Here is a 24,577-nt window from a genome sequence, read left to right on the forward strand (position 1 = left end):
GGATGGGATGGTGATGGTGCATGCAGAGGCTGAGGCCATGGGCAAGCTGAAATTGTGCCACAACAAATAAACACATCTTGACACTCGACCTTCTTGTCTCAATTACTAGGAGACCGCAGAACACCACTATTGAACACAGAGCAGTGTCAAAAGGTTGTTGCTTGGATAGCAGATAATGCTTTCAGTCACATTGCCACCACCGCCACCCTGTCTTCCACACGGTCAAGTCTCAGTAGCTGTGAGTCTGGTCTGCATATTCCTCACCCTGATCCTCATTCCTCCCACCATGTCGTGTGCCCAGAGACAACTGATCCCACACTTGGACACTCAGAAGAGCTGTTCACTTTTCCATTTATAGAGTCGGGCCTCTAGCCAGGCCAACTTCAAGCGGGGCAAGAGGAGAACGTGTGAAGCGATGCCAAAATATTTGAGCAGTCACAGTCACACGAAGGAAACAGTGGGAAAGTGCAAATACTGTTGAAAGAGGTGGATAATCATGAGATACAATTGCCAGAAAGTCAGGAGGAGGACCAGGGTGTGGAAGTGGAAGATGAGGTGGTATATGATATAGTAACTGACCCATCCTGGCAGAGGGACATGCAGAGTGAGGACAGCAGCACACAGGGGGAGGGAGGCATAGCACCACAACAGGCAGGAAGAAGCAGTGTGGTGGCCGCAGACACAAGGCGGGAAAGCGTTCCCCGTAACATCAACACAACAGAAGTTGCCAGTACAACTGAAAGGTCTTCCCGAGCCTAGTTGTTTTTTAAAGACTCTTCAGATAACCCCAAAAAGGCCATTTGCACAACATGCCAGGCCAGCATCAGCAGGGGTAGCAAAACTAGCAGCCTGACCACCACAAGCATGATCAGGAACATGGCATCAAAGCACCTGACTAAGTGGGCCAAACCCCATAGTCCAGAAACAGTGTCTGCGGGTGACACCACTGTTTCTTCCGCTGATGCACGCGCACACCAATCCCCAGCCATGGCACATGCAAAGATGCCTTCCGCCCTGCATGTGTCATTGCGCACTCTCAACTAGCACCATCAGCAAGCACGTCCACGTCCTTGTCCCAGCACAGTGTTCAGTTATCCCTACTCCAGTCCTTGGAACACAAGCGCAAATACGCAGCCAATGTCCCACAAGCCACACTACTAAATTCACACATTTTGCGAATGCTTGCGCTCGAAATGTTGCCTTTTATGCTAGTGGAGATGGAAGCTTTCCGTAACCTGATGGCGGCAGCCGTCCCTCGGTACTCGGTACCCAGTCGGCACTATATCGCCTGATGTGCCGTCCCCACATTTCACAAGCACGTGTCCCACAACATTAGCTGTGACCTCAACAACGCAGTTAAGGGGAAAGTCCACGAAACGACGGACACGTGGACGAGTGCTTTTGGGTAGGGACGGTACATCTCGTTGACGGCACACTCGGTTAATATAGTGGAAGCCGGGACCCAGTCGGACCTTGGGACGCAACATGTCCTCACGACTAGAGATGAGCGGTGTTCAACTAGAACTCTTCGCCTGTTTTGGGCGGTGTTCGAGTCATTCGATAAACGCGAACGATTTGCAAAAAATTCGGCTGTTCGAGGTTATGTTCGATAACTGTTCGTGCACCAAAAGCATGTCCTGCATGTCTGGTGCTATTTAGAGCACCAATCATGCAGGGATTGTCTGTCACTCACTGTAATGCCACAGCCATGGTGGTTGTGGCATTACAGTGGTTGCCCAAATCCATGGGAACAGTACTCACAGTGAAACATTGAAAGCCGGCAATTCAGCAGCGGCATACACCGGTACCCGACAATTTAGAACCGAAAGAATAGAGTATCACACATAGATTAGATAGATAGAAACATGTCAGTCACATATATAAGAAGTACAGTGACAGTGTTGGTTACTGTACTTGTCATTTAGTGTAATGGATATATTAAAAAAAAATATTAGTGTTTTCATGCACCGTCTCTTTTAAAAAGCCGGCCAGCAATTCAGCATCTGTACCCGACAATTTATAACAGAAAGAATAGAGCATCACACATAGATTAGATAGATAGAAACATGTCAGTCACATATATAAGAAGTACAGTGATAGTGTTGATTACTGTACTTGTCATTTATTGTTAAAATAAAGGCTTTAATAAAAAAAAAATTGGCGTGGGGTTCCCCGTAATTTTAGTCTCTAGCGGAGGTTAAGCAGATGGCTGGGGCAGATGTTTGAAGCCTGGGAAGGGGGTAATACCCACGGAGCTTCCCAGACTACTAATGTCAGCCCCCAGCTGATTACCTAGCCTTTACTAGCTATTAAAATGGAGGACCCAAAAAAAAATCATGTGGGGTCCCCCCTATTTTAATAGCTAGCAAAGGCTAGGCAGACAGCTGGGGGCTGATATTAATAGCCCAGGAAGGGTGCCATCATTCATAGACACTGCAGAGCGCAGGCATGCTTGCGCTCTGCAGTGTCTCTGAAGGATGACAAGCTGGATGGCAGCGCTCAGCCGTGATCCAGCCTGTCATCTCAGTGCCATCCCAGCATGGGAGAATTCTCCTGCTCAAGCGCTGAGCGCTGAGAATTTTCCCACGCTGTCAGTGACGTGCATGAGGTGAGTCGAGTTCATTGGACATGAGCTCACCTCATGCACGTCACTGACAGCGTGGGAAAATTCTCCTGCACTCACCGCAAGCATGCATGCGCTTCTCAGTGTCTGCTGAGCGGCAAGCTGGATGGCAGCGTTCTGCTGCGGTCCAGCCTGTCATGTGAATGTAGCAGAGCTGAAGCTGTCGTGGGAACCATGGAAAGGTAAGGATGATGTTGCTTTATTATTTTACTTTTATTGCAGGAGATCGTTGGCTTCAGCTGGAATGGGTAAGTATGTTTTAATTTAGAACAATAAAGAATTGTGTCTTTATTTCAATTAAAGGACTTTATTCTGGGTGTTTGTGTTTTTTTGTAACTTTGACTATGGGGTTAGTAATGCGGGTGTCTTATAGACGCCTCTCCATTAATAACCTGGGCTTGATGTCAGCTGGCATTCTAAGCTGACATCAACCCCAACCCTATTACGCCACTGCCACCGCTACAGGGCAGTGGGAAGAGCGAGGCTAAGTGCCATGTCCTATGGATGCGCCAATTCTGGGGCGGCTGACGGCTGGTGTTTCTAGCCTGGGAGGGGGCCAATATTCATGGCACCCTTCCTGGGCTATTAATATCAGCCCCCAGCTGTCTGCCTAGCCTTTGCTAGCTATTAAAATAGGGGGGATCCCACGTCATTTTTTTGGGGGTCCACCATTTTAATAGCTAGTAAAGGCTAGGTATTCAGCTGGGGGCTGATATTAGTAGCCTGGGAAGCTCCGTGGGTATTACCCCCTTCCCAGGCTTCAAACATCTGCCCCAGCCGTCTGCTTAACCTCCGCTAGAGGCTAAAATTAAGGGGAACCCCACGCCAATTTTTTTTTAAATAAATCCTTTATTTTAACACTAAATGACAAGTACAGTAATCAACACTATCACTGTACTTCTTATAAATGTGACTGACATGTTTCTATCTATCTAATCTATGTGTGATGCTCTATTCTTTCTGTTATAAATTGTCGGGTACAGATGCTGAATTGCCGGCCGGCTTTTTTAAAGAGACGGTGCATGAAAACACTAATATTTTTTTTAAGAAATCCTTTAAAACTAAATGACAAGTACAGTAACCAACACTGTCACTGTACTTCTTATATATGTGACTGACATGTTTCTATCTATCTAATCTATGTGTGATGCTCTATTCCTTCTTGTCTAAATTGTCGGGTACCGGTGTATGCAGCTGCTGAATTGCCGGCCGGCTTTTTTAAAGAGAGTGTCTTCTGAGCAGTTTGTCAGCTTTTGGACTCCTTTGAAGGTGTTTTCTATGTGTTTCTATGTGTTTTTGTTTGCCTGCCATTGGTTTTAACAGTGTTCGACGGTGTTCGACGGTGTTCTAAGGTGTTCGAAGAACAGTTCCTCGAACATCCCGGTGTTCGACGAACCGAACCGAACACTACGGGGGTGACTCAACACTACTCACGACACCGAGGATTACGGGCCCTGGGTCAATCAGGGTTGCACCGCCATTCTACAGCTCATCCTCCTCGTCTCCAGCCTCCATCTCTGAAATGACCACATCAGTCACAAGCTTGAAGCACTGCAGCACTGCTGTGGCCAAGTGGCCACAGGCTGTGCTGAAACTAATATGCTTAGGAGACAAACCGCACAATTCTGAAAAGTTGTCGACAGCTGTGAAAGAGCAGGCAGATCTTTGGCTGACACCGCTGAACCTACAAACAGGCATGTTCGTGTGTGACAATGGCCGGAACATGGTGGCGGCTCCAAAGTTAAGTGAGCTCACACATGTATCATGCCTGGCCCATGTCAGACATCTGCACCATCCTCCAAAACTTTGAGGACTTCACCAAGATGGTGAGCGGCAATGATGCCATAATTAGTGTCACCATCCCGCTTCTCTGTCTTCTGAAACACTCCGTGCTCACAATTAAAGAGGATGCATTGCAGGCAGAGCATGATAAGATGCAGCAAGGAGCCATAAAGGTTGATTCCACACAGCCTAGCCTCATCTCATCCCAATGTGGTGACAATGAGGAAGAGGAGGAGGAGAACAAGAGTTAGTTTCCTGCGCTATAAACAGTACTACCTGAACAACTGTCATACCGTCTGTTCAGCGTGGATGGCCTGAGGAGAGGGAGGAGGAGGATGAGGAGGAGAGCATGGTCAGTCATCCTCCTGGTGAGGACACCGAAGTCTTGCATGTTAGTGTTATGATCTGCAACAAAACTAAGGAAAGATAAGGAAAGCTGTCCCTACAGTAAGACTAAGCTGAATCCCTTCGATGTAGCGGGCTGCCTGTTCCTTGTGAACAGACCCACCTTCATCCTAGGCTAGTCTGAACGGAGGCCTATAGAATTAAGAGAGGGGTCCCTAAAAGAACTAAGGACTGGGACAAAAATGGGACACCTCCTAAATAGAAGTTGTTGCAGAGCAAAAAGGACAAACTGACAAAAAGTACTAATGGTCCCAGAGGACCAAGAACTGATAGAGATAGGCACCAAAGCACCTGGCTAGAGAGACAGTCAAAACAACACTGAAGTCCAGCAAAGCCAGAAGGGCGGAGCTGGAATATATAGGCAGCTGGTCACGTGACCGCAAAACGCAAGATAGCAAAAACTAACAGGAGGGTTCTAACAGTACCCCCACTCCTATGAGGATCCTCCGGATCCTCCAGGCCCAGGCCTATCTGGAAACCTCCTGTGGAAAGCTTTAACAAGCCTAGGAGCAGAGACATCATCCGTCTCTACGCAGGAGTTGTCTTCGGGACCGAAACGCTTCCAGGAGACAAGATACTGTAATTTCCCTCTATGCCATCTAGAATTCAAAATACGAGAAATTTCATATTCGCCATCTACCATCACAGAGGGAACTGTGACAGTGACGTCCCTATTAGAAACGTCAGCCTTTTTCAACAAGGAAACATGAAACACAGGATTAATCTTCCAGGAAATAGGGACATCCAACCTAACAGCTGATGGGTTAACAACCTGAAGCACTTGAAATGGACCCACAAACTTAGGACCCAGTTTTTTAGAGGGAATCCTCAACCGCAGGTTCTTCGAGGAGTACCAAACCATGTCACCCACAGTAAACAAAACTTCTTTACGTTTCCTGTCAAAAAACTTCTTGGACCTCTTGTTAGCCTCTTTCAGGTTACAACGTACATTAGTGCAAACTCTCTCCAAATCTCGGAAAAATTCTCCTCCTCCGGCACCGCCGACCCCAATTTGGAGAACGAACCAAAAGACCGATGTCTCCCAGTACAACAAAAAAACTGAGAACACCCAGCAGAGGAGGATGTATGATTGTTAAGAGCAGAAATTGATACCACACCTCTTGAATGTCCGCCACAAAACAACGCATAAACTTTTCTTCATCCTGGTTCTTTCTTTCAGTCTGTCCATTCGATTCAGGATGATAACCAGATGAAAATGACAAATGGACTCCCAACCTGTCACAAAAAGCACGCCAAAAGCGAGACACAAACTGAGGTCCCCTATCAGAAACAATATCCGTGGGAACGCCATGGAGCTTGACAATCTCCTTAACAAAAGCCTTAACGAGTGTCTTGGCGCAGGGCAACTTAACGAATGGAACCAAATGATACATCTTACTAAAACGGTCCACGACAACACAGATGACAGTAAAACCCTCGGACACCGGAAGATCAGTAATAAAATCCATAGTGAGATGCGTCCAAGGCACACTAGGAACCTCCAGAGGGCAAAGCAACCCCGCAGCAGGAGTATGTGAAGCCTTTGACCTAGCACACACAGTACACTGATGCAGCCACTTGATGACTTCCTTCTGCCATCCAGGCCACCAAAATCTGCGACTGATAAGTCTCTTAGTCTCCGAAACTCCTGGATGACCTGCCAACAGAGATTCATGACACTCCACAAACAAATCTCTCCTAAAAGCTCTAGGCATGAACAACCTCCCATGGGGAGTGTTAGATGGAGCATCATCTTGAGCATTCAGAATCCCATTCTCCAAAACGGAGTCCAAAGCCGCCACCACAACTCATTTCTGCAAAATGCTCTCCTCCTCCTCGGAACCGACCGTAGGAGAAAAGCTGCGAGATAAAGCATCGGCTTTAACATTCTTAGTACCAGGGATATAGGTAACAGAAGAATGAAACCAAGAAAAAAAAAGTGCCCACCTAGCTTGACGGGCATTCAAGCGCTGGGCAGCATCCAGATGGATCAAATTCTTATGATCTGTGAAAACCTGAATAGGAAATCTAGCACCTTCCAAAAAATGACGCCAATGTTCAAACCCAAGTTTAATAGCCAGCAACTCCCAATTTCCAACATCATAATTCTGCTCCGACCCCCACCAATGGAGCATCGACCTCGACCAAAAAAGGCTTGGTCTCATCAGGCTGCATAAGGATAGGGGCAAACTGAACCTCTCTTTGAGATACTCAAACGCTTCAATGGCCTCAGTATTCCACTGGGCCGTATTCGCAACTTTCCTGGTGAGATCGGTTAGAGGTTTAACAATTACAGAAAAATTCTTAATGAATTTCCTGTAATAATTGGCAAAACCAAATAATCCCTGTATAGATTTCAAACCAATAGGCCTAGGCCATTCCTGCACAGCCTGAACCTTCACAGGGTCCATCTCAAAGCCCTCGCTGGAGACAATGTAGCCGAAAAAACTAATTTTCTGCACAGCGAACTCACATTTCTCCAGCTTAGCAAAGAGTGAAATGTCACTCAATAACTGCAAAACTTCACGTACACTCTGCCAATGGGGCTCTAGATCTGGTGAATAAATCAAAATGTCATCCAAATACACCACATTCTTACCAATCAAAGGTTTCAGGATGTCATCATTAAGGTTCTGAAAAAATGCAGGTGCATTGGTAAGACCAAAAGGCATCACCAAATTCTCAAAATGACCTACCGGAGTGTTGAAAGCAGTTTTCCATTCATCACCCTCCTTCACACTTAACAAATTGTATGACCCCCGGAGATCAATCTTGGAGAACCACTTGGCTCCCACTAACTGGTTAAACAAGTCAGGAATTAATGGCAATGGGTAGGAATTGCGTACAGTAATCTTATTAATTTCACGAAAATCCAAACATGGACGTAAACCGCCGTCCTTTTTTTTAACAACGAAGAATCCAACTGCCACAGGTGACTTAGAAGGTCTAATGCGACCAGCAGCCAAGCTAGTCTGTATGTACTCCTCCAAGGCCTTTCTTTCAGGGATAGTCAGATTAAACAAGCGACTTTTAGGAAGAGTAGCACCCGGAACAAACTCAATGGCGCAATCATAATCCCTATGAGGAGGTAAAACTTGCGACTCCTCCTCCAAAAAAACCCTCAAAAAATCTTGAATAGGCACAGGTAATTCCCCTTTTTCCACAGCTGCAATGCGACCATTACTACATTTATCATAGCACTTCGGACTCCAAGACTTAATCACATTAGTAGACCAGTCCAGTAAAGGATTATGCAGTTTTAACCAAGGCAATCCTAGAACAACTGGAGAGGGCAAATTATCCAAAACAACCAAGTCCAAAATTTCTTGGTGATCTCAATTCATAGTGAGAGGAAATACAGCAGTCTTGTGAGTAATACATTTCAAGGGAGTGTTATCAATTGCAACCACAGAAATAGGTGATGACAAAGGTTTGGATTTCAATTTAAGGTTTTCCAAAAACACTTAATGTGATTGATAAAGTGTTGAACCACAATCCACAAATACCTGAAATTCAATCAAATCAAATCTTCTTGCAGAGTAGTACTCTCAGAAAGAAATACTCCTGCAGAGCATAAACAAACTATACGGGCGTAACTGACCTATTTTTTTTCTTTACTTAAACTACACTCACAATGCTTAAGCAAATGGTCATTTTAACTACAATAAAGACACAAACCTTCCGCAAATCTCCGACTTACTGTTATGATCTGCAACAGAACTAAGGAAAGATAAGGAAAGCTGTCCCTACAGTAAGACTAAGCTGAATCCCTACGATGTAGCGGGCTCCCTGTTCCTTGTGAACAGACCCGCCTTCGTCCTAGGCTAGTCTGAACGGAAACCTATAGAATTAAGGGAGGGGTCCCTAAAAGAACTAAGGAATGGGACAAAAATGGGACACCTCCTAAGCAGAAATTGTTGCAGAGAAAAAAGGACAAACTGACAAAAAGTACTAACGGTCCCAGAGGACCAAGAACTGACAGAGATAGGCACCGAAGCACCTGGCTAGAGAGACAGTCAAAACAACACTGAAGTCCAGCAAAGCCAGAAGGGTGGAGCTGGAATATACAGTATAGGCATCTGGTCACGTGACCGCAAAACACAAGATAGCAAAAACCAACAGGAGGTTTCTAACAGTTAGCAGTCTGGCACACATGGCTATGTTTATGTAAAGCTACTTTTCGGTGACCCTCGCTTTGTCAAAATTTTGGGTGACAGTCATTACTGGTTGGTGACACTTCTAGACTCACGCTTTAAGGAGAACTTTCTATCTCTTATTCCATTGCAGGACAGGCCTAATAAAATGGGGCAGTACCAAAAGGCCCTTGTTGCGGTATTATTAAAAAAGTACCTCTAAATTTTTGGCAGCCATTGCATTCACTGCATAGGCAAACAGTATGGGAGACCCATTTCCTACTAATGGGATCACTTTTTCAGAAGCCCCTCCTCTACGTCTCTTGCAAGGGACATTGGAGTGCCTCCAAATTTTTGGCAGCTATCGCAGTCACTGCATACGCAAGAACAGTATGGGAGACCCGCTCATTTCTAATGGGAACATGCCATTACTGAGGCCCACCTCTATGTGTCTTTAAATTGTTATTGGGGTTTTTCCTAAATTTTGGCAGCCGTTATAATCACTGTATACCCTATAATTGTATAGCAGACCACGCTCCTTTCTAATGAGAACATGTCGTACTCGTTACTGAGGCCCACCTCTATGTGTCTTTAAATTGTTATTGTGTTTTTCCCTAAATGTTGGCTGCCATTGTACTTACTGCATACCCTATAACTGTAAAGCTGAACCACTACTTTTTAGGAACATGTGATTACTGAGGCCCACCTCTATGTGTCTTTAAATTATTATTGGGGTTTTTCCCAAATTTTGGCAGCCGTTTACTCACTGAATACCCCATAACTGTATTGCAGAACCACTCCTTTCTAGGAACATGTCGTTACTGCGGCCCACCTCTATGTGCCTCTAAATTGGTATTGCTTTTTTTTCCAAATTTTGTCAGCTCTTGCAGTCACTGCATACGCAATAACAGTACAGGAGACCCATTCATTAATAACAGGAACAACAAAGCATAGCCGGCTAATGGCTCTCTAACAATAGCGAGGGCTGACTGCTGGCCCTTTAAGAATAGTAAGGACCGCCTGATGACCCTATAAAAATAGGCTTTGTGACTTTCAGAGTCCCTCCTTCATAAATGAAACAGGATGTGTCTGATCATGTCTTGCACACCACATGGCCAGATTAGGTAGTAAAATGTTAAAATGACATTTACCGGTGAATTTATTTTTCACCGTGGAAAACAATGCAAAAGTGCAAAAACGCATCAAAAACGCTACGTTTGAACATAGCCCAAGGTGTGGAGGAGCATTTTTGTTTTTGGTTATTTATTTTGCCTTATATACAAGTCATTACCCTGGAAAGGATGAACCTTAACATTTTTCCCAGGAAAATCCATTTTGGTTTCGTTTTTATATGTTTTATTGTGAGCCTGTAAAAGTGGCTTAATGCTCTGACAACATTGTTCACAGCAGTCTCCGGGGAGTCAGTGATGCTTCCAGGGGTCTTCCTTATGCTGTTCCCAAGTCATTTGAGCACTGTTCCCATCAATTTGGGCAATTTTTTGGCCCTCGGCAAACCGCAGGAGGTACCACCGGCAAAATGCTTGTGTTTCCCATAGACTTACATTGGGTTCGTTGCTCGGATTGAGCACTCGAGCATTCCAATTTGCTCGACTCGAGCAGTGAGTACTCGAGCATTTTAGTGCTTGCTCATCACTAATTGGCACACTTTACATTAATTTAGTATGGAAACAAATTTTGACTCGCCTGTGGCAAATCACAAAAGAGATTCTACTGTGATTAATTATCAGTGCCCATGTGACATGAATTAGTCAGTGAATGATGACTTCAGGGCTTTTAAAAGCCACATGGTAGGCCCTGTTCCTTTATCACAATGGTGAAGGCAAAGCAGCTGTCTGAGAAATTCAGAAATTATATTATTAGCAAACACAAGACTTCCAAAGAGTATAAGGCCATATCCAAAGACCTAGGCATCCCAGTTTCAACAGTGCACAATGTTATTAAGAAGGTTGCCAAGCATGGAACCATCAAGAACCTTCCTGGACGTGGGGGAAAGAGAAAAATTGACAAGAGATGTCTTCCAAGGTTGGTGCGAATGAAGGTGTGAGGTTCTGAGTCCTTCTATCATGGTTTTTATGTCATGTTGTGCTTGGATCTTGTTTTTTTTCCCTGCAGTCATCTTGCTCTCTGTTTTGTGCATCCATTTTGCCCTCAGTTGTAATGGAGTCTTCAGCCTTTACGTCTCCACCCTGTTTTCCTGCCATTTGCATTTAAGCAGCCTCAGCTGTTAGTTCAGTGCTTCTGAATCCTGTCTGCAGCCAGTCTGTAACATTGCTTCCTGAAGCCTCTGGACTAAGCTCTTCAAGTCAGCTTTACTCTCTGAGGATTCCTCCTTGTCAATCTGCCTGTCTGAGGTTTCCGTTTATGGATATGAGTCCTCTTGCCTGCTGGATCACTGGACTATTGGTCTGCTCAAAGAACACCTCAGCACCCGTAAGAAAGACTTTGCTTATTGCTTAAAGACTGTCTTTTTCATTGTGCATTTCGTAACCCCGGGGAGTCCGGGGATAACCCAGTTACACCAGGAGGTGTTCTCTTTGCTCAGAGACTTGTATTCTACTGTGCATCTGCTTGTATGACGTAATACAAGAATATTACTTTATCAATATTTGTGTTTCTCGTACTTCCTTTGCACTCATGCTTAGACTCCATATACACTGAATTCTACACATTACAGAAGGAAAAAACACCACGTCAAACATCTAAAGACCTGAAGGCCAACATGGAACAGTCATGGTTTCAACAAGTACCATACTCTGCACACTAAACCAAGCAGAGCTTTATGGGTAAAGGCCAAGGAAGAAACCATTGCTGAAGAAAAGACATAAAAAGAAAAGACTGATCATTGCCAAAGAATACCTTGAAAAACCACAATCCTTTTGGGAAAATGTTCTGTGGACACATAAAACAAAAATAGAGCTTTTTGGCAATGTAAATCAACAGTTTGTTTACAGATGGCGTAATGAAGCTTATAAGGAAAAGAACACCTTGCCAACAGTCAAGCATGGTGCAGAACCATAAAAGCTGTGGGAATTCTTTGCTACGTCTCGTACTGGAGGCCTTGACCGTATCACAGGAATCATGAAATCAGAGAATTATTAAAAGATTTTAGAGCGAAATGACCTACCCAGTGTAAGAAAACTTGATTTGAGTCGAAGATCATGGGTCCTCCAACAAGACAATGACCTAAAGCACACATCCAAAACTACACAGAAATGGTTAAAAAAGAAAAAATGGAGTGTTTTAAAATGGCCAGCAATGAGTCTTGACTATTAATCGTGCTTGTCACTACTTGTTACTCAACCAAGCATCACTCGTTACTCAATGAGTTTTTTTGATTGCTCGAGTGGGAGGTCGAGTCCCTGCCAGTCACTGTAATGCTGTAACCATGCTGGTAGTGGCATTATTGTGATTGGCTGGCCGCATAGCATCATCGGGTCTATAAAAGACCCCGGACCCTATACTCGTCACAGTCTACTCTGTGCACAGGCAGAGTAGAGAGAGGTGTTGCAGCTGAGTAAGGGAGAGAATTTTACCGGCGTTTAGGCATGGATTCCACACCACTTTTATTTCTTTTATCTGCAACAACAGACCTTGTAAGGACTGATTTTAATCATTATTAATACTGCTGTTAAAGGGAATGTGTCACCCCCCTGGGCGATATCAGACCTCTACCATGGCCATATAGGGTATAGAAAAGTAAATCTATACTTATCTGTATGGCTCATAACAGAGGTTGGCTGCGTACTGCGCCACAGCCTTGTATTTCGCAAGCGACGGTGAGTCACTGAGACTTCTGCTCCGCTGGCAGTACGCAGCCAAACGGGGCCGGTGGGAAACAAAGCGTGCTCCATGGGAGCGGCGCTTTGCGCATGCGCGGGAGGGGAGGCAGAGTAGGGCACGTCACAGGGCCTGTCACAGGGCCCTATGACGTGGACGGGAGGGGGGGAATATGGTAATTTAGCACAGAGCCAGGAATAGTAAGCAGATAGGAGGGGTTTGCTTGGTGTCCCCCGGACACCAAGCCTCGGGAAAACAGACTTTATAAAACCAGATTTCTCTGCAATCAGACCTCTGCTATGGGCCATACAAGTAAGTAGAGATTTACTTTTCTATCACCTGTATGGCCATAGAAGAGGTCTGATATCACCCATGGGGGTGACACATTCCCTTTAAAAGTAGTTAGGGAGAGTTTGTGCAGGAATAGTCTGGGACAGAATAGGCTTCATTGCATGTTCTTTCTGTTGCTGGAACTCATATCAATAGCCCTTCTCAGGGATAATAATATTCTTTTTGCTCTTAATCCTGATAATTGTTGTGAAAAAATATGTAATACACCATTTATACTTGTCCTTTTTTGCGTTAAAAGCATACAGCCACACTTCGTTGATTTGAATAGCAGCGCTACATTGTGGAAGCAGTGAAAAGTCCATCAGAGGTATGCTAAATTTGCTGAGATACAAATACTGCAAAGTTTTCTCAGCATCAAAATATTCTACGCTATTTAAACTGCAACAGTTGTGCATTGGAAACATACATCCAGAATTGACCGGTAACCAAGAGCATCCCTATATTCCTACTGCAGTGTAACAAGTTGATCTGAGGTGGGCTAATTTTACTGCAATAAAAATACTGAAATATTTTTTTGAAGCAGCAAAATATTATACGTAATTTAAACTGCGACAGTTGTACGCTTCAAACTTAAATCCAGACTTGGCCGGTAGTGATTTGCGAACCTGAAAAGTAAAGTTTGTGGTCCGTACCGAACACCAACTGTTCAGGCACGGACCCCGAACACGAACTTCCTCTGGAAGTCTGTGTTACTGTTCGGGTTCGGGTTCGTCATCCATACATCTATCTATCGATCTATTATCTATTTATCTATATATGATCTATCCATCTATCTATCTATATATTCATATATCTATTATCTATCTATCTATCTATCTATCTATCTATATATATATAGCAATAAATCTATCCATATATGTATTAACTATCTATCTGTCTATCCATATATCTATCCATATCTATCTATCCATCTATCAATATATTATCTATCTATCAATATATCTAAAATCTCTCTATCAATATATCTATTTCCATATATATCTATCCATATATCTATTAACTATCTATCCATATATTTATCTATTGATGTATTATCTATGTATTGATCTATCTATATAGATAGATATATGGATAGATAATAAATATATAGGATAGATATGCGGATAGATAAATAGATAGATAATAGTTAGATATATGGATATATAGATATATTGATAGATAATAGATATATAGATGGATAGATAAATATATTAATAGCTATATGGATAGATAGAAAATTAGAAAAAATAGGCAGCACTCCAAAAATTAAAATGAAAAAAAAAAACGTGGCTTTGCTGATCCATTAGCAGCAACGTTCGAGCAGATTTATATGCCTTTCTCAAGTCTTTCTCTGTTTTCTCTAATTTTCTATTTGTGGAAGGTTTGGACATTACCTTAACAGGTTTTATTGCACCCGGCTTCTTTTGGTAGTGCTGCTAAATTTTCTTTAATTATCATATGGATAGATAGATAAATAATAGATATATGGATAGATATATGGATAGATAGATAAATAATAGATATATGGATAGATAGACAGATAGATAGATAGATAGATAGATATATGGATAGCTGTATACACTGCTCAAAAAAATAAAGGGAACACTCAAATAACACATCCTAGATATGAATGAATGAAATATTCTCATTGAATACTTTGTTCTGTACAAAGTTGAATGTGCTGACTACTAGTGTTGAGCGAGCATGCTCGACACTGCTCGGTACTCGCCCGAGCATCTCACTACTCGGGATATTCGGCGAACACCGAGCATTTCCGGGTTACTCGGGCGGGAGCTCGGGTCTCCGCCCTGCACGTTTGGTGCTCTTTACAGAGCAAATGAACATGCAGGGATTGCCAGCCAGTCACTGTAATGCCGCAGCCATGTTGCTTGTGGGCATTACAGTGATTGGCTGGCCGCACAGCATCACCTCGAGTATTTAAAACCGGGCGCCGCCATCTTGGACACAGTCGCTCTGGATCAGACAGTGTAGGGTCAGTGCTGCTGAGCTAGGGAGAGATTTATACTGCGAAATAGTTAGTGTACAGTCATGGCCAAAAGTTTTGAGAATGACACCAAATTATATTTTCACATGATCTGCTGGCCTCTGGTTTTTATTAGTGTTTGTCTGATGTTTATATCACTTACAGAAATATAATTGCAATCATAGTATGAGTACCAATAGGTTATATTGACAGTTAGAATGAGTTAATGCAGCAAGTCAATATTTGCAGTGTTGCCCCTTCTTCTTCAAGACCTCTGTAATTCTCCCTGGCATGCTCTCAATCAACTTTTGGACCAAATCCTGACTGATAGCAGTCCATTCTTGCATAATCAATGCTTGCATTTTGCCAGAATTTGTTGGTTTTTGTTTGTCCACCCGTCTCTTGATGATTGACCACAATTTCTCAATGGGATTAAGATCTGGGGAGTTTCCAGGCCATGGACCCAAAATCTCTATGTTTTGTTCCATGAGCCATTTAATTATCACCTTTGCTTTATGGCAAGGTGCTCCATCATGCTGGAAAAGGCATTGTTGGGCGCCAAACTGCTCTTGGACGGTTGGGAGAAGTTGCTCTTGGAGGACATTCTGGTACCATTCTTTATTCATGGCTGTGTTTTTAGGCAAGACTGTGAGTGAGCCGATTCCCTTGGCTGAGAAGCAACCCCACACATGAATGGTTTCAGGATGCTTTACAGTTAGCATGAGACAAGACTGGTGGTAGCGCTCACCTCTTCTTCTCCGAATAAGCTGTTTTCCAGATGTCCCAAACAATCGAAAAGGGGATTCATCAGAGAAAATGACTTTGCCCCAGTCCTCAGCAGTCCACTCCCTGTACCTTTTGCAGAATATCAGTCGGTCCCTGATTTTTTTTCTGGAGAGAAGTGGCTTGTTTGCTGCCCTCCTTGAAACCAGCCCTTGCTCAAAGAGTCTCCGCTTCACAGTGTGTGCAGAAGCACTCACACCAGCCTGCTGCCATTCCTGAGCAAGCTCGGCACTGCTGGTAGTCCGATCCCGCAGCTGAAACAGTTTTAAGATACGGTCCTGGCTCTTGCTGGTCTTTCTTGGGCGCCCTGGAGCCTTTTTGACAACAATTGAAGCTCTCTCCTTGAAGTTCTTGATGATGCGATAGATTGTTGACTGAGGTGCAATCTTTGTAGCTGCGATACTCTTCCCTGTTAGGCCATTTTTGTGCAGTGCAATGATGGCTGCACGTGTTTCTTTAGAGATAACCATGGTTAACTGAAGAGAAACAATGATACCAAGAACAAGCCTCCTTTTAAAGTGTCCAGTGATGTCATTCTTACTTAATCATGACTGATTGATCGCCAGCCCTGTCCTCATCAACACCCACACCTGTGTTAATGGATCAATCACTAAAACGATGTTAGCTGCTCCTTTTAAGGCAGGACTGCAATGATGTTGAAATGTGCTTTGGGGGTTAAAGTTCATTTTCTGGGCAAATATTGACTTTGCAAGTACAGTAATTGCTGTTAAGCTGATCACTCTTTGACATTCAGGAGTATATGCAAATTGCCATTACAAAAAATGATGCAGTAAACTTTGGAAAAATTACTATTTGTCTCATTCTCAATACTTTTGGCCATGACTGTAGGGTCTCTAAAGCCTGCCAAATCAAACAAACTGTCCTTCTCAGGACTAATATCCATCCCAGATATCAGGCAGGCTGTAAAGGAGATGCAGTGGTTATACCAGCAAATGCTGCATTACAGTCCTGTGTGCTCCTGCTGGTCAAATTGCTAGACTTATCCCCAGATCTCAGGGCCCAGGAAAAATCCTTTTTCTTCATCTAAATCCTGTTTTGTTTTGTTTTTCCTCAGTCAGACAGTACAAATACTCATCTTATTAACCTTTTGGTAACCCCCCCCCCCCCCAAAAAAAAAAAAAAAATTGAGTGTGTTTGTGAGTGTTCAGACACAAATATATATGTTTAAGAGAGTCTGGTGTAGGCCAGAGAAGTAGAACTGTGGTTTTTCCATAAAAAAAAACTGTTTGAGTGTGTCGCTGACTGTTCAGACACAAATATATCTATTTTAACAAGTCTGGTATGCACCAGGAAATTATAACTGTGGCTTTGCAGTTCCACGGTTCAAATCTCTGTGTTATCCACTTTTTTGTCTTTTTTCCATAAAAAAAAGCATTATCAGTTTTTCGCTGACTGTTCAGACACCAATATATCTGTTTAAAAGAGTCTGGTGTAGGCCAGAGAAATAGAACTGTGGTTTTCCTCCTCCATGGTTCAAATATTGGTGGTATCAACCAGCTTGCCTTTTTTCCATAAAAAAAAACAGTTTGAGTGTGTCGCTGACTGTTCAGACACAAATATATCTATTTTAACAAGTCTGGTATACACCAGGAAATTATAACTGTGGTTTTGCAGTTCCACAGTTCAAATCTCTGTATTATCCACTTTTTTGTCTTTTTTCCATAAAAAAAAAACACATTTTCAATGTCTCGCTGTCTGATCAGACACCAATATATCTGTTTAAAAGAGTCTGGTGTAGGCCAGAGAAATAGACCGGTGGTTTTCCTCTTCCACGGTTCAAATCTCCTTTTTATTACCCTTTTGCCTTTGATAGTGCGAATGTAAGCTATTTTACTTCATTTACAATGGGCAAGGTGTGTGGCAAGGGACGTGGAACTGGACGTTCTGGAGATGGTGCGAGTAGCGGACGGGGTCGTGGCCAAGGTGAAAATGTGCCACAACCAACAGCCACATCTTCTCGCTCCCAGTTCTTGACCGAATTACTAGGGAAGCACACAACAGTAGAGATGAGCGGTGTTCGACTCGAATTGTTCGCCAATCTCAAATTCGAGCTGTTTTGAGCGGTGTTCGAACCGTTCGGCGAACACGAACGATTTGAAAAAAATCCGGCTATTCGAGGTTATGTTCGATAACTGTTCATGCACCAAAATCATAACTGGATTTTTTCACAGTAATGTTGATAATCAATGTTAATACGCAGTTTGAGTGTACAGCGGGGCGGGGGGAGGGGCAGGGGATGGATCTCTGCAGAAATAATGAAGATTTCCATTTTTTTTTCTCTTTCCCGCATTTACAGTGGGGATGTGCAATCTGTCAGCCTATCAACAGCGCACACTCGGAGCGAAGTGCTTTTTTTCACACAAGCAAGGGCATGTGTCATTGGCTTTTTATGTCACATGTCCTTGCCCTATAAGACCCAGCCATTTTCCCTGTCGCCACCATTTTCTCACTGTTGCTGCTGTGTGTTAGACGGCACCGCTGTTGCTGTGTGCGCTATACTTTCAGTGTTAATTTCAAGCCAATTTTCTCAGAAATATACAGATAGCTTGGGAGTAGGGAATAGTTGTGATTGCAGTACTTTTGAGGACTAGGTTACAGCATTTCCTACGACTTTTAGCAGGCAGGTCTGTGATCTTAAATAGATAGGTTGGGAGTAGGGTCGACTTGTTATTGCAGTCCTTTTGAGGACTAGGTTACAGCATTTCCTACGACTTTTAGCAGGCAGATCTGTGCTCTTAAATAGATAGCTTGGGAGTAGGGACTAGTTGTAATTGCAGTCCTTTTGAGGACTAGGTTGCAGCATTTCCTAGGACTTTTTGCCAGGCAGGTCTGTGCCAGTGCTGTGCAAGTGTTTTTCACAGCATTTGGCTAAATCTAGCTCAGCAAATCCTTTTTGGCCTCTTGCAGTGTGTGTTAGTCAGTGGAGTAGCGTATCTGTGTTGCAAGCTACACCACCTGTATATAGAATACAATTTCTTTTACTGCACCTAGCCAAGTAAAACCTTTTGGGCATAGCATCATTCTATTAGGCCATCTATACTAAGCTCCACCAGCTTGCAAATTACTAATAATTTTTATCTGCATCTAGCTCGGAAAATAATTTTGGGCTTGTAGCAGTGTGTGGTACTCATTCTATTATGCCATCTATACTAAGCTCCACCAGCTTGCAAATTACTAATAATATTTAGCGGCATCTTGTCTGGAAAATAATTTTGGGCATAGTAGCAGTGTGTGGTACTCATTCTAACCAACCGTTTTAAGCAACTCTGGGGCAATTGATGCCACTTAAGTGGTGTCTGTGCCACAAATTTTTGGAAAAAGTGGAGACTCTTTTTGGAGTCCCCTTGCTTTGTTTTACGTGACGTTGCCATCGTCAATTAGAGGTGGGTTGGGTCACCCCCCCCTTTTAACCGTAAGAAAATAAGTGCACTATGGCTTGGGGTAACACAGATGGTTGAGTCTGAAGAGCTGTTTACTCAGAGGTCTGCTCCAAAGCTTCAGTGTCTGCTAGTCAGCGTAGTAACCCAGCTGCAAAGCAAGCTGCACCACCTGTGTATCTAAAAATGATTTTTAAATGCATCTAGCCTAGGCAGACTGTGGGGACCCCTAACCAAACCCAGACGCTCCGCCCTTAGCGCCCCCCTTTCATTGACAATACAATCATGTAACTCTTACAACTGGATGGGTGAGGATCGGTCACAGCTTTATTAACTGTTTATACTCATTCCACTAGAAATGCATTTTATTTCTAAAATAATTCAGCTTGTTGCAGCATGCCCTGTGTTTCCAGTCTCCACAACGTCAAGTTGGCCAACAAGGGTAACTCTACAACATGTCCGTTCTATTTCCAGGCCACGGAGGATCCTGCTTACTCGTATGCAGGACTCCGACCTCCATCCATCACTCTTAACGCTTGTTCCACTCCGTCCTGGAGTCCTGACAGTAATATGTCCAGTCCAATATCCATTAAGTGAACACCGTCAGGCTGTATGAGGCCTGCTTTATCTCCTTCCTGTTGTCGGTGTCGTATCACTACACAGCCTCTGTCTCTTATAAATTTTTCCATCTGAATATTTATTACCTGCCTTGTCCGTTCGATGTCCGTGATGTCTCACGCACCTTGCCTTACCGTTCTCGGCACAATCTCTTAAAATACTACAGCTAGTTTTGTGAAAAATTCTCTGAAGCGCTAAGTGTCTAGTTTCATTATTGCCATTAGTTATGCGCTCTAGTGATAGGCTATGTCGTTTCCCCCGGCCTGTATAACTAAGATGACCGGACCTCTTGCCTCTCTCCCTACCTTGATTACCTCCATTAGTACCATTGCAGGCCTCTAATACCTCTCCAGTTCAAATATGTGTTTTGAAACTCCAATTTCCTCCCGCCTGGGCGGACTTTCACCCTTCTTTCTGCACAATATATATACGAGTTCTTAATCATTGCATAGCAAAAAAACAGCAAGGAAGTGGTATTTATATGTCCCAGACATGTTGTAGAAGTCCCAGAAGACTGGAGAAGAGCAAATGTTGTTCCTATCTTCAAAAAGGGGAAGAAGGTGGACCCAGGGAACTATAGGCCGGTGAGTCTGACTTCTATATCAGGAAAGATCTTTGAACAAATTATTAAACAACATGTATGTAAGTACCTGGATAAGAATGAAGTGATTAACCAGAGTCAGCATGGGTTTGTAACTAACAAGTCATGTCAGACTAACTTAATTTCCTTCTATGACAGAATCACTGACTGGGTGGATCAGGGAAATGCTGTAGATATAGTATATCTTGACTTCAGCAAAGCATTTGACAAAGTATCTCACACCATCCTTATTGAAAAAATGACCAAGTATGCAATGGACCAGGCAACTGTTAGGTGGATTCATAACTGGCTTAGTGATCGGACTCAAAGGGTGGTTGTAAATGGCTTCACATCCAGCTGGATGAATGTCTCAAGTGGGGTACCACAGGGCTCCGTCCTGGGACCTGTATTGTTCAACATCTTTATCAGTGATTTAGATGAAGGAATTGAGGGTAAACTGATTAAATTTGCTGATGACACAAAGCTAGGAGGGATAGCTAATACTAGAGAAGAGAGAGGGAAGATTCAAAAAGACCTAAATAAACTGGAGCAGTGGGCAGCAACCAACAGAATGGTTTTTAACAGGGAAAAATGCAAAGTACTACATCTGGGCAATAAAAATGAAAAAAGCATATACAGAATGGGAGGAATAGAGCTAAGCAACAGTACATGTGAAAAAGACTTAGGTATACTAATAGATCATAGACTGAACATGAGTCAACAGTGTGATGCAGCAGCAAAAAAGGCAAATACAATTCTGGGATGTATTAACAGAAGCATACAGTCTAGATCACGTGAAGTCATTATCGGTCTTTACTCCTCTTTGGTCAGACCTCATCTGGAATACTGTGTACAGTTTTGGGCACCACATTTTAAAAAAGACATAGACAAACTGGAGCAAGTTCAGAGAAGAGCGACCAGAATGGTGACTGGTCTGCAAACCATGTCCTATGAGGAACGGTTGCAGGATTTGGGAATGTTTAGCTTGCAAAAAAGAAGACTGAGAGGAGACTTAATAGCTGTCTACAAATATGTCAAGGGCTGTCACATTGTAGAAGGATCATCTTTATTCTCATTTGCACAAGGAAAGACTAGAAGCAATGGGATGAAACTAAATGGGAGGAGACACAGATTAGATATTAGAAAAAACTTTTTGACAGTTAGGGTGATTAATGAGTGGAACAGGCTGCCACGAGAGGTGGTGAGTTCCCCTTCAATGGACGTCTTCAAACAGAGGCTGGACAGAAATCTGTCTGAGATGATTTAGTGAATCCTGCTTTGAGCAGGGGGTTGGACCAGATGACCCAGGAGGTCCCCTCCAACTCTACCATTCTATGATTCTATGATTCTATGTCATGTCCTGCTATGCACCTGTTCAAGGCTGAGTTAATCAGAAATTTAAACACACATACCATGTTAAAATCGTATAGCAAAGAAACAATGCATATAAATGTAAATAATCAAAAAGAAAAAGAAAAGAAGAAAAAAGGAACATATATATAATAATAATCTATAAATGATCACTCATAATGATACATCAAATCATGTCTGATGTTTAAACCCGCTGGTACACGTGTTTTTAAAGTATAAATCCACCAACTTTCTCTATTAAGGAGCTTTCTCCTATAATCATACACCAAATCTCCACCAATCGCCACGGCCCACGGAGGGGCCGCCACAGTCAGTGAATCCTTCCTTATTTAGTATACAGTCTACCAATACTTTGGGCGTATTAGCCCAGGTGCAAAGCAAGCTGCACCGCCTGTGTATCTAATGAGAAATTTTAACTGCATCTAGCTTAGGCAGACTGTGGGGACCCCCAACCAAACCAAGACGCTCTGCATCTAACCCAGCCAATCATTTGATAGTATTGCTAGTAGCAGAGTCGCATGGGCTCTAAACCTTGCATAGCCTGTGCATTTTTTCAGATCGCTAAGGATGACCCAACTTGTGTTATCTGTAACATTTGTCACCAAAAGCTAAGTAGAGGCCAAAAAATGCATAGTTTGAGTACTTCATGCATGAACCGTCACATGGATATGAAGCATAAGTTGCAGTGCGAAGCTCACTGTGCTACAATGCGGCCTAGCGGGCCGGGACAACCACCATCTGCCCCACCTGTGTCATCCTGGGGAGACTAAAAGCTACTGCGTAGTCTTTACCAAAAATTTGAGGGAATTACCACGGGAATGGTTTGGAAGAGGTTTAAGAGTTTAGGTAGGACGTTCATTTTTAGTATACTTATTCTGCAGAACCAGGAAATATCCTTCACCGTCCAAGAAGTAAGATCTTTATGGAGTTGTTCAATAAAGGGCCCAAAATTAAGATAAAATAGACAGGAGAGGTCTCTATGAATACGAATTCCTAAGTATTTGATACCCTGTGAGGGCTAGGCAAAGGGAAAGTTGGACTGGATGGAATCCTGTATGGATTTGGGGAGGGAGACATCGAGGGCCTCAGACTTCGCTGCATTGATTTTAAAATTTGTCCATGTAACAAAGTGATCTTTTTCAGCCATAACAGCAGGGATGGATATATGTGATTGAGTGATATATACTAGGACATCATCAGCAAATGCAGAGCACTTGTACTCGGTGCCTCCTACCTCAATCCACCTAATATTGGGGTTATCACGAATTGATGAGAGCAGGTGCTCCATCACTAGGATGTATAAGAGAGGGGACAGAGGACATCCCTGCCTTGTCCCATTGGTGATTATGAAAGGTGATGAAAATGTTCCATTTATCTTCAGCCTAGCTGACGGATTGCGATACAGGGCCATGATTTTGGCTATAAAAGGGTCCCCTAGACCCCCTACCCCAAGCTTTTTAAGAGATTAATATATGGAGTGCCAGGAGACTCTATGGAATGCTTTCTCAGCATCCAACGATAGTATCTAATTACAAATTTTTAACTGCATCTAGCCCAGGAAATACTTTGGACCTAGTAGCAGTGTCTGCTAGTCAGCAGATTATCCCAACTGTTAAGCAAGCTACACCACCTGTAGTTTGGACACTTTATTTTTTCAAAGGAAATGCTTCGGGCCCCCGGGACACTCAGTGAAGAGCATCGGGAAGGCACCCCAAGGCACAGGGGCTAGGACTGGTGGTAGGACGCCTTGCGGTAGACCGCCAAGCTCGATCCTTATAAAAGCTTTTTAACTGCAGCAGCTTTAGTGGACGCTACTGGAGCTGGAATTCCCATGGCTGCTGGCATCAGATTTGCCCTCCAATAGATCCTTGTAAAAGGATTTAAAGTGTACTCATTCAAATTACAGAGACAATTTAAATTAAAAAGCTTAGACCTGCCTACACCACAGGGGGGCTCGCTCGACCCACCAGCGGACAGGCACCAGTATTGGGAGAGGGGGGCTGGCCGTCAGGGTCCACCGCAGCTCTGGCACAAACCCAGCGACACGGATGTCGCACGGGCAGGAACGGACTGGCCGTGTCAGCTTCGCACTTTTTTGGTTTTAGAAGGGCATGACATTACTATATCTGTGTCTCCCCCTCCTTTTACTCCTCCACCTCTTTTCTTTTCGCATGACTATATGTGCTTGTCACTTTTCCATGTGTTAGTTGAGTCTTCTGAGCACTTTGTCAGGTTTTGGACACCTTTGAAGGTGTTTTCTATGTGTTTCTATGTGTTTTTGTTTGCCTGCCATTGGGTTTAACGGTGTTCGACGGTGTTCGACGAACAGTTCGACGAACAGTTCGACGAACAGTTCGGCGAACATACGGGTGTTCGACGAACCGAACTGAACTCGAACACTACGGGGGTGGCTCAACTCTACACAACAGCACCACTATTGTGAACTGATCAGTGTGAACAGGTTATTAATTGGATAGCAGATAATACTTCCCGTCACCTGGGCACAACCACCTCCGGTCTGTCTTCCACACAGTCAAGCGTTAGTAGCCGTGAGTCTCGACTGCATACTCCTCCTCACCCTGATGCTCCTTCCTCCCACCATGACGAGTGTCGTCAGACAGCAACTGATCCCACAGTTGGACACTCTGAAGAGCTGTTCACTGGTCCATTTCCAAATTTGTGCCCCTCGCCTGCTCCGCTTGAAGTGGTGGAAGAAGAGATCCCACGTAGTGATGGACAAATATTTGAACAGCCACGGCCACAGGAAGGTGA

The sequence above is a fragment of the Phyllobates terribilis genome, unplaced genomic scaffold, assembly GCF_046119375.1.
Source record: "Phyllobates terribilis strain yellow unplaced genomic scaffold, ASM4611937v1 Scaffold_4__5_contigs__length_816908805, whole genome shotgun sequence".
Lineage (NCBI taxonomy): Eukaryota > Metazoa > Chordata > Amphibia > Anura > Dendrobatidae > Phyllobates > Phyllobates terribilis.